Source organism: Agelaius tricolor, unplaced genomic scaffold (assembly GCF_023055355.1).
Source record: "Agelaius tricolor isolate 1412-34295 unplaced genomic scaffold, bAgeTri1.0.p SCAF_7, whole genome shotgun sequence".
Classification (NCBI taxonomy): domain Eukaryota; kingdom Metazoa; phylum Chordata; class Aves; order Passeriformes; family Icteridae; genus Agelaius; species Agelaius tricolor.
The window spans coordinates 7,994,367-8,005,622 of record NW_027269267.1 but is presented as its reverse complement, the minus strand read 5'-3'; the positions used below and the strand labels follow the sequence as shown (position 1 = coordinate 8,005,622).

At 42.7% G+C, this 11,256-nt stretch overlaps 1 long non-coding RNA gene across 1 annotated transcript; it reads left to right on the top strand.

Moving 5' to 3' along the window:
• Positions 1 to 701: 701 nt before the first annotated feature.
• LOC139591576 (uncharacterized) lies at positions 702 to 11,025 on the top strand. The gene is made up of 2 exons (XR_011679681.1): positions 702 to 944; positions 7,442 to 11,025. It is a non-coding gene; the product is annotated as an uncharacterized lncRNA (long non-coding RNA).
• Positions 11,026 to 11,256: the final 231 nt, after the last annotated feature.

Sequence of the window (11,256 nt, the reverse complement as noted above, 5' to 3'; positions counted from 1 at the left end):
AACTCACCCTTCAGAAGAAAGGATTTTCTTTCTCTCCTTTTGTCTCCCTGGTCTGGCTCACATGAGTATCTAAGGAGTGCTGGTGGGGAGGGCAGGAAGACAAAGATGAGGCCACCAGGATGGGAAAGGGCAGGGACTGCCCTGGCTGAACCTTCAGGGAGAGATTTTCTGTCAAGGCTCAGTACCTTGCAGCTGAAGCTTGCTCAGAACCAGTTACCTTACCTTGGGTGATGAGAAATTACACGTTCAACTCCAGTAACTTTATATTTACTTTAAACTTGTGCTTCCCAGCTCTTAAAACATGAGAGCATTTCATTTGAAATGCTGCTTGTTAATGTGCTAGGTGTGCTTCCATCAAGCATGGTGTGGTGGGTTCAGTGCTGGCCAAACACCAGTGCACTCACTAGAATGTACTTACTCATTTCCTGCTGTGAGATAGGATTAGGAGGAAGGTAAAGCTGGCTCAAAATTTTGAAAGGGTATAAAGAAAAGTTTATTAATAGTAACTAAAAGAAAGGGTAATAAGAAACAGAACAAAACCTTCAGAACACTTATCCTCCCCCTACAACCTTTTATTTCCCACTGACAATGTAAAGAGACAAACCCTAAAATTTTCAGTCAGTTTACCACCTCTATAATAGTCTTTCTTCAATTCTTCAAACACAGGGAGAGAAGTCCCTCTTGTTAATGTTATTTCTGGGCTAAACAGATGAATGGGGATGCAAGCATCATAAAGTCACCCCAGGACACATGGGTAGCCTTCTCTAAGGCAGAGATAACAGGGGGAGTTCAAAACCCTGAGATTGTTACCTGCTCATCTACTGCCTCTTCTGCTTCAGACAGGAGACACTGCACTGACAGGAGACAGATGCCTTCAAACCTTGCCTAGGCTGTCACCTCAAAGTTCACCTGCCTCCAAAATGGCAACACAGGAGAGCCAGCAGGTGAGCAGTGAAGCAGCAGTGATCACCAGAGCTGTGTTCAACCAAAATGGATTGTGGTTTTCTTAGTGCCCTTAACAGTAATTTATGATTAATCCATAATATTTTCAAATAACTGTCTCTTTATTACCATATTTTAATTCTTGGCATCATAAAAAGAGATTAGTCTGATTATTTTCTGTAATTTGAAGTAATCACCAGTCTGTGGCCTCTTTTCATCTCCTGTTTCTTGTTTCTCCAACAATGGACTAGCCTAGTAGCTCATGAGAAAACTACCTTCAAGAGCCAGAGCTTAGTTTAGTCAAGCCTAAATCATATCCCAGGATTCTCAAATAAGGCTTCAACAAAAAGGCAAGTGTGGGAACAAAGACCATGCTGAGTTAGAAAAGCTTCTTCTGTCATTATCATTTTCATGAGCACCACAACTTCTCTTCCCTGATCCAAAGAGACCAACAAAAGGCCAGGGCTGGGTCCTTTTGCTTGCTAAATGAGATGTCCCAATTTATCTCACAGCTACGTATGTGATAAAAGCTTGAAAGAGCTTTAACCAAAGTCATTTGCCAGCGTTTGGTTGTCTGGCAGCCCTGAGGAAAAGAGCACCTCTCCCTGCCCTGCTTCCCTGGGGCTGCTCTCTGCAGTGGTGGGAGGCCCTTGCAAGTCTCACCTCCCTCTGGAAGATGAGATGATCTAGAGCCTGCCCCTCATCCCAGGAGGTTCCTCTCAGGTCCCTCGTTGCCTGGCAGCAGCTTCTGATCGCTCCTGAGCAACACATCCACATCCTTCTCAGGAGCAGTTGCCATCCTCAAATCCTCCAGGCTGTCCTGATTTTCCTATACCACTTATTAATGTTCATAATTGCAAAATAATTGGGCCTGCTGAGTTTGTAATGAAGGCACAATTTTAAATGCTGTAATCAAAGAACTTTCAATTGGATTAAGACTCGAGTGTCCTGGTGGTTTAATTACAGGCCCAGGTAAGCACAAACAAGCTTTGGGTTTACTCCTGTCTTTCAGATAGGCCACAGCAAAGTCTTTGTGCCCACTTGGTATCACTGAATATTTGACACTAATTGAAGGTTGGACCCCAGTAGCCAGGACTCCTGTGTGGCACCCCAGGCAGTGAGAGTCAGCCCCAGACAGGCACAGATCCCAGGGTGAGGCACCCCTAGATTTGCTTAGTCAACATGACAAATATCAGTGAAGAATTCCTTAGGAGGAGAACCATCCTGTGAAATAAAAGGCTGAACTGAAGGGTGTGCAGCTTGACAAATGCTCCAAATCAGCACAGCCACTGAAAGGTGGTGTCCTCCTCTCCCCTTGCTCCCAGCCATCGTTCTCAGCCATCCTGCCTTCTCCTCTCTCTGGCAAAATTGCTTCAATATCCACATGGAAAAGTAAATATGGTTAAAGGCCACTTTTTTATTTGTTTCCTTTTTTTTTTTACTTGGAGGAACAGCACAAATATTTACAATAGCATGGTGAAGCAGGGAGCCCAGGGACAGGGACAAGATGCTGGTGGTGAGAGGAACCCCTTAAGAGAGATGTGAGCATCAGAACCCACATGCTGAAATGTTGGTCAAATTGAATCCTAAGGAGAAAGGTGAGAATGACTTAAGTGTAAAGGGGGTTATTTGAGCTGGAGTCCTATAAGGACAAATAGTTATTTCTGCCCTGCACCTCTGGAAAGGGCAATGTATTTCAGCAGCATTAGAAAATGGCATCTATCAAACAGGCTTCAGACAGTCCCTGGTGACAAACCTGCTAATCTGGGGCATGGGGAGACGTGGCACTGCAAGGGAGGTCTGAGCAATAGGCAAAACACTCTGGGACTTCAGTTTCACTTCTGCTTTGGCTCTTTGCAGCCCAGTCCTGTTCTAGTTGCAGTGTTTGAACTCCTCCCAAGCACACTCAGGGACTGGTTGGTAGGCAGGATTTGCTGCAACTGCCAGAGAGATTAATTGGAAGAGAAGTGTAGATCAACACCATCAGCTGCACACACACAAAAGTATCAATTTAACTTCTCCAATTTAGAAAAGATTGAGATAAATTGGTACAATCTTCTTTCTGGACAAGGTTAGAATGTAGATGCTTTCAGCTTGCCAGGTGCAAAACCAGACAAGCTACAGCACCAACCACCAGGAAAGGGAAAATATATCTGTGGGTCCATGCCAGTTATAAAAGTGTTATAACCAAATGTATGAAAATAGGTAGGGGCTGCCCATATTTTTGCAAAAATTGCATCTACATATGTCATACTAAGTTTAATTGTAGTTGATAGCATTTTTCTAGTAGCACAGTGGTTGTTTTATTTTAATGTGGGGTGGTTTTTCTTCATCTCACTGGGATGTGTCTGCTTTGATGCCCTATTGAAGTCCCTAACAAGCTGTGAGTTATTTTGGGGTCACCAGGAGTTCACATTAAATGATAAACCTCAATGCAAAAAGAACTTAACAAATGCAAATCTGCAGTCATTGAATTTTGACTGTTATGTAATTCCGGAGGTTTCATGGACATCCATATTATATTTACTCAGTTTAGAGGTAAGAGGTACAAACAGAAATTTATTGTTTCAAAGAGAGAAAACCTACAAATTGCCTTTACTAGGCAGAAGCACCCATGAAAATATCTAAATGCAATTTATCTTCATTATAAAGACTCAACATTGAGACATGGGTTGTCTGCTGCTGATCATACTAGAAATTATTCCAGCTCCATTTTCACATATTGGTAATAATGATACTAAATTATATTTCATAATTATAACCATTATATTGTATTTGTACAGATTTTATTTAACAGGTTAAAATGATAATCTAATCTTATTAGCAAATAATCATCTTTGGTCTATCCTTGAAGGGGGGAAATAGAATAAAAGCTACAAGGTGGGAGATCCAGCTGTCCAAAGGTTAATGTGTTGCCTTTTCAGAGAGAGGCCCTTTGGCTGCCTTTAGGCAGCACAGAGGTGGATGCCATGGGAATGATTGCTCTTAGTCTAGAGCAGCCCAAACAAACCTATTTTGCCACTTTTTACACTCCTAAATGTACACAGGGACACCACCTGATGTTTTATTTACTCAGTAAATTTGAGCAGACATCAGACATTAGTCTTTCCAAGAGCAAAGAAAAAGCCATAGTTTTGTCAAATGTGACTGAAAATGGAAAATTATGAGGGAAACAGCTGCTCTGCCTTACATCTGTAAGTGCTGCACAGGGTCCACGAGCACATTTAGGGGGAAAGGGGAAAGCAGTGTTTGCTAAATTGATTTATTTGTGATAGCTATGCAATATAAACATCCCAGCAGCTATTCCAAGATAATTTCTCTTAACAGGGTGAGGAGAGCTGAACCTCCCCTGTGGTCCTGAACCAAACCCATCACCTTCATCCAGGTGCCCCTGAGGGGACGTGGGGCTGTTCCAAACCCCTCTACAGCAGCTGAAGGGGAAGTTTAAATAAACTGTGTGCTTCCTCAGCACTAAATCCTCCTGCCCCTGAAGTACTTGCTGACAAAGTGAAGTGGATTTTTCTTGAAGCTAATGTCCCTTTAAGGATTCATGTAAATCCTTCATGGGTTTTGCTTTCATTTTCAGAATGACTGAATTTTATGGTGGAATCATATCAACTCTTTCATTTTAAATTCAGTCTTGCACCAAGGGATGGTTTCTATCATTATGTCTATAGTTAGTAAAAGCAAGGCTTTACCCTCTGAGCTGCACAAAAACCAGCTAAAACACTTCACAGACCCTGTTTTCCTTTTCACAGTAGTTAGTTCCTCAGACAATAAGCAAATATATCACTCTTCTAGAGGGGAGTTTCATTTCCTCCTTATGTACATTACCTCAGGAATGATTAAACTTTGGGCTTAGTTTGCAGCTTCCAATTTCTGCTTCATCCAGCAGCTCTTGGCAGGTTGTTTTTGGGATTATGTGGCACAGAGTCAGTGTTGGCAGCACTGTCCATCCATGAGGATGCCCCTGACACATCCCAAGGGGTGTGAGGAAGAAATGCCCTCCTTTGCCTGTCTCAGAAGGCTGGGGCAGGAAAGAGGGAGCTCAGAGCCACCCTCTTTGGAAGAGCAAACAAGACATCAGCTGCTTCCTGAGGTCTCCCTGGGAAACGCACAGCTCATAGGAGCTCTGGATCTTGTGGTTCTTCTCCATGAATGTGGCCTAAAAATAGAGCTGAAATGTGGCTGTTCAAGATACAGCCTTGTGGCAAACAAGGAAATTGAGCACATAGCCATGAAAGTTTTTCTTATTTTTTTTCTATTGTGGTCTGTAAACTGTTAAAATCTATTGACTGTAGCTTTTTATTTTAGGGTCAATTGCCAATAAGCTTAAGAAAATCTTCTGTTGTTCCACTAGTCCAGCTTGGTGCAGATCTCAGGGGCTTCTTGCCTGTTTCCAAGGTTTTTTCCAGCAGGCACTTTGATTCAGTTAGCTTACAATGTAAATGGTATTTGTAGATACATGCCAAGTATAGACATTTACAGGATGATTGCCTAAAACTGTCCATTATAACTTAATTTTCAGTTGTCTATCACTTGGGTAGCCATTTTCCAGAATTTCCATCAGGTTGAAAGTAGAAGCCATTTGCATGTGCATGCTGGACTCTTTCAGAGCCACAGACAGGGAACATCACACACTGGCCTTGCCACGGTGAGCTGAGCCTCTCAGGGGAGACAAAGACAAAACTGATAAAACTTTTCCAGGCTTGCTTTGTCAAGGACAGCCATGACTCTGAAATTGCCAAACTCATCCTGAAGGATCCTTTAGTGCAGATGGCATAACCTGGGGTGTCTCCATGGCCAGAGCTTTACTTCCTTATCTCAATCTTTCCCAAGACATTTTGGAGAAAGGCTATTTGGGAGGAACTGCTGCTCAAGAGAGATTCTAGAGGGTCTGACAATAAGGGATCTAGAAAGCCTAATGATCAACCTCCCTCCTTCCCCAGCTTCCTCTGGAGGAGCACAGCTCTTTCTCAGGATACAGGAGTGGGAGGAGGGGTGAGACAAGGATGTGTGAGACAGCTGAACTCAGCTACCAAAAAAGCTGCTGCCCTCCCTTGTTTAGAGATGTACCCAAGCTGAACTTGCAAGCCTTGCTTTAATGATGACTCCACAGCCACTGTGAGCTGCCTTCCCACTTATCCATTATATATTGTGGAAGTAGAATATGCAGCTGAAGCTTCTCCATCACTCTTTAAATCTGCTGTACACTCCTCCTTAGGCTCCACTTTTGGGACCTGGGATGTTTTGTTTTATTCTATGTGGTCTTTAACCCCATAACTCACCTGGGCTCTGCCAAGCTCATGCAGGCAGGTCAGGAGGCCATGCAGACATTCTTGCATGGAACAAAGGCTCCAGAAACCTCATTTTTTTGTCACACCACTACAGTTTTTCACCATTATTGTGCCAGAAATGGCACCTCTGGCCACTGACAGGAAAAGCTGTCAGCACTGGTGGAGGAGTGAAGATGTTGGGCAGCAATACTGCAAGGTGGAAGCCATAAACTGGGCTGCTTTTCTCCTCTGACACCAAGGCATCAAAGACAGCCCAGAAAAGACAGAAAGAGGACAAAACCAAGAGCATGGAGACTTGAGCAATGAGGATTCAGCAATGTCTATGTTAAAGGCTTGTCAAAGGTCATGTAAGCCTTTAGAGACCAACTTACACAAGTCTTTTAGGGGGCCTGCATCCCATGTCTTGCTGTCCTGCCTCCCCTCAGCATGCCTGACATGTTTTGCATCTTTGTTTCCCTCACCACCACTCCCCTTATGGATATCTATCACCAGCCTAGTTCCTTTCCTAAAGAAGGAGTTAATTTCCTAAACCCTTCCATCATGCCCTTGGCTTCCTCTGGTTTCTCCCACATTCTTGCTGTATCTCCTTCCAGCTTGGGAAGATGATGCCTGCACATTTGTCATGCAGCAGGAATGTCATCCAGTCCATGAACGTAGCCAGGAGGGCAAACTTTGTGGGTTTTTTTTTTTCCCCCTGCAACTGACTGACCCTTCCTGTCACCAATTTATCATGCTTTCATCTAGCTCTGAAAAATGCTGTTAGAGTGTTGCAGTAGGGCACCACACCAGTCTGAGATGCTTCTTCTCTTCCTTTCAGAAGAGAAAGGAAATTTCAGAAATCTCATGGGTATTTTTCTTTTGTGTCCCACCTGGAAAAGGATCAAGGACCATAACCTTGAAATAAAGCCCTGCTAGCTACCCCCCAAAACTCAATATGGACAACCAGCTTTACTTTACATTTTATAAAAACCATGGTGCTGAGTGCTGTAATGTTTACGATGTATTTTTATTAAATTTACACCTACAGTTTTTGTGCAGTCAATCTCACAAATGGCAAACACAGGACTACTAATAAGTCAGCTGAGAACTGCACAGAGGGACCAGGCTGGGATGGAAAGGATTTTGTTGTTGTTGTTGTTGTTGTTAAGGATGGCATGAACAAGGGGAAGCAATGAATGCATGGTCTTTCATTGCCTTGGCAGGATCAGAGCTCTGAAGGAGCCCAGGCATGCCCAGTCCATCAGAAGAGGAAAAAAGAGAACTGCAGATAACATTCTCTCCAGAGTGCAAAAGAGGAACTGAGACTATCAGAAGATGTCACAGGGAAGGCAGAAGTAAACACAAAGCCAGCTGGAGAGTTCCTGGAACAGGGGAGGAGTGGGAATTGACTGGATCCTCTGTGCAGTCACTCTGGGCACAGTTCATCCTCTCTTCTCCCTGGGGTGGGCAAGCAGGAAACTGGGTTATGCTCCCTCAACTTCTGGCTGCATGTGCACGTGCCCAGGGAGAGGCTGCAGAGGGACCAGGCAGGGAACATATGGGATGACACAATGTGGATAAATGGAAATTTTGCCCAGGTCAAACTGTCAGGACAGAAGAAAAGGTAGGAGCATGCAATGGGGTTAGATGTACTCCTGACTCTATACAATACATATCCTTAAATGCCTCAGTCCTGAAAACACAGCATTCTGAAAGCAAACTGTCCCTTGTCCTCTGCAACAGGCACACCTTTCCAGCACTGCCCTTCTCTTGGCACGGGGTTGGGACAGAAGAACATCAGAAACTAAAGGTCCAGGGCAGCTGGAGTGAAGAAAGGGAACCCAGAGAGAGAAAAGGCATCTCCCAGTGAACCACAGGGAGCAGAGGCAGAAGGGTGCAAGGCAAGGGGTGAGGGGTAGAATGGGAGATAAAATTATGATGAATGGTATGGGAGAGGTAATTGTGTCACTGAAGGTCAGAGAAGGGAGAGGAGAAGAGAAGAGAAGAGAAGAGAAGAGAAGAGAAGAGAAGAGAAGAGAAGAGAAGAGAAGAGAAGAGAAGAGAAGAGAAGAGAAGAGAGCAAATGCAAAGAGAAGCCAGCAGGACTGGAGGAAGAGGAGAATATGCAGGAAGAATTGGGTGATGAGATCCACTTGGAAAGAGGAGTGGTGTTGGTGTGGTGACTTTCACAGCACTCTGGGAGGGACTCACAGCTCCGTGACCTGCACTCACATCCAGTGGCTGATGCTGCCTTGGAAGTACAAACCTACGTGTCCTGAGTGGTGACTCTCTTTCTTCTGAGCAGCAAAGAAGCTCAGAAGCTGCTGCTGCTCACACTGAGGGCTTTGGCACTGGGCAGGAGCTGTTCCCATGTACATTTACAAAGGTCCCCACCTCCAGCAGCACCCAGGCACACCAGGAACTCTCCCAAGCCAAGGCAGCCAGGGGCACATCTGCCTACAGGGTGTGATGGTCACTGCTAACAATTTTGTAGCTCATTGAGGCAGCCCCTGCCCATTCTGCTGTGCACTGAGGGGAAAGCTCCCAGCACACCCATTTAACTCACATTCATAACAGATTATAATTTTCAAATATTTGTCAAGAATTATTAAGAGCTCTGCCAGAAATTATCTTTACATCAGAGTCGCTTATAAAGTGCAGGAGAATGCCTGGAGAAGCTGAGGTTTAGATTGCAAATAATGTGGTATCATGACAGCTTTTCACTGGGAGTTGCAGCACGTGCGTTTGCACTTCTATTATAAAATCTTACTCAGCTGCTGAAGGGGCTAAAGCCATTCTTAGGTTCTCGAAAAGATCTTTTTAATTTTCAGCTCTCCCTGTGGGAGGCTGGAGGCCAGCTATTCTTTCCACTTGAAGAGTAGGTACCTACAATTCTTGACAAGCAAAGTTCTTTGTAGGCAGACAAAAGTAGGCTAAAAGCAAAGATGCCTGTTAGGAGTTTTTCACCACGTACAGAAACTGAGAATTGTTGGTTCTTATCCTAACTTGTCACCCCATTTCTAACATATGCTAAAGATGGTTATTTTTGAAGAAAAGACCTTTATCATAAAGAAAAAAAAATCATATTTGTATTGCTCATAACAGAGTATAAAATATCACTAATAAAACTATTCAGCAAAGGTCAATAAAGTATTTAAGTGCTCACCTATGACAATTTAAAATATTCACTCATTTATATGTCAGTGGATGAAAAGTAACCCCTCTAGAACAAGTTCATAACAATCTTCTCCTGGTTTTGTGTCAGTGGTGCCCTCAGGTGTGTCCTGGACATGGCTGGTAGGTTTGAAAGGCAGCATGGTCCTGATGCAGAGCCCAAAGCTTTGTCCTCCAGACTGTACCCAGGAGGGCACATCTGACAGATCAAAGCAGTGGAAGTCCTGAAGACCCAGAGACTTAGCTCAGCCATCATTGCAGTGCTAAGCTTCCTACAAAAACCTCTGAAATGTCCAGCCTCCAAACAGAATAAAAATATTCAATAAAGCTTCAGAAAACTACCATTCTATACCTTTAACACAAACACAGTTATACTTTTAAATAAATCTGATTTTGTTTTTGTAGGCTGAGTTTGTTCCTCAGTGCCTAATTTTATCTCAGGAGACTTAGTTGCCTAAATCAATATTTACTGCAATGGTTCAGTAAAACCACCAAATACAACATGTTATAGAATCACAGCATCTTAATATTGTATTTTAAAAGACATCAATTTTATGAACTGGGATGTATGAAATGTAAGCCTGGAATTATCCACCCTAATTTTTATGCACTAGGTAAAGTTTATTTCTATAAATGAATGCCTGTAAAGCAAGACACTATTTTTATCATCCCTTTAACTCATGTTAGATTAACAGATTCGGAGTCATTCAGATAATAATATGGGGTTTAGGTTATAATAAAAAGAGGATTAATAGCACCAACATTATCCACATGATGTATTCCTTATGCCACCAGCTCTCCACTATCTCAGACAGCCTGAGCCTGGCACCATGGACAGGAAAACCCAGTGGCAGAACTCTTGCAGACTCCAGAGTCACTCTGGCATCCCTGTAGCACATTCCAGATTTTGCAAGTGCTCATGAGTGGAGCTGGCTCCTCACAGATAAGAAATGAAAACATTACACAGTCAACTCATGGCTGAATAATCTTCCCATGGGCTTTGGAGGCTGAATGATCTTAGCAAGTCTTCAGACTCTCAGAAAGCAGATTTTCTAGGTCTAAGACAATGTTCTTGATATCATATCCTCCTTGTCAGCAGAGAAGAAAGCAATGAACCCTTTCTTTTCTAGATCTTTTTCTTTATTTAGCAGCTTTTCCCAATGTAACATTTTAAACTGGCCATCTTGATGTATACAACAGCCTTCCTAGAAGCAATTAATGAATCCAGAAAATGATTTTTTAAAAATTGTAATTATTATTTGAGTTTGATTTCATGATCTGTTTGCTGCACATTTATTGAAGACCATTTGAGTTTTTGCTTAAACTGGAATGCACTCCTAACACAGCATAAAATATTAAACATTTATATTTTCATCTTTTTTTCAGCCAGATCCTATCTGTTAAGACTTCTTAGATCCTTCAAATGTTCATCCACTTCCAAACCAAGGTTCTCAGAGTCCTGCTCTAGCATATAGAGGCATGCTGTGGGGTTTTTGTTTGTTTTTTCTTCAGTTCCTCCCTAATACCCAACTTTTTGAGCTTTTACATTTTAAGAAAGGCAATTTTGTCATCTGCAAGTCCATCACATTATGTTTTTAATGCTTTTGTTAATAAAAAGGCAAAACCTGGTGCATTTCCTTCTATGATCTTGGAATTAATCTTCCAGGATAAAGAAAAATGAAACAAACCTTCTTGCTGGCTGCATTAGAGATATTTACCCTTGGCATTAGTTACTTATTATGAACTTTTCTCCTGCATTATCTCATTTCTTACTGGAGAGATGAACTTTTTCATGTTATATAATGTTCTTGTAAGTTTTACCACTGACAAAAATACAGCAGGAGTGAAGCTGGTGGTTTTAAGC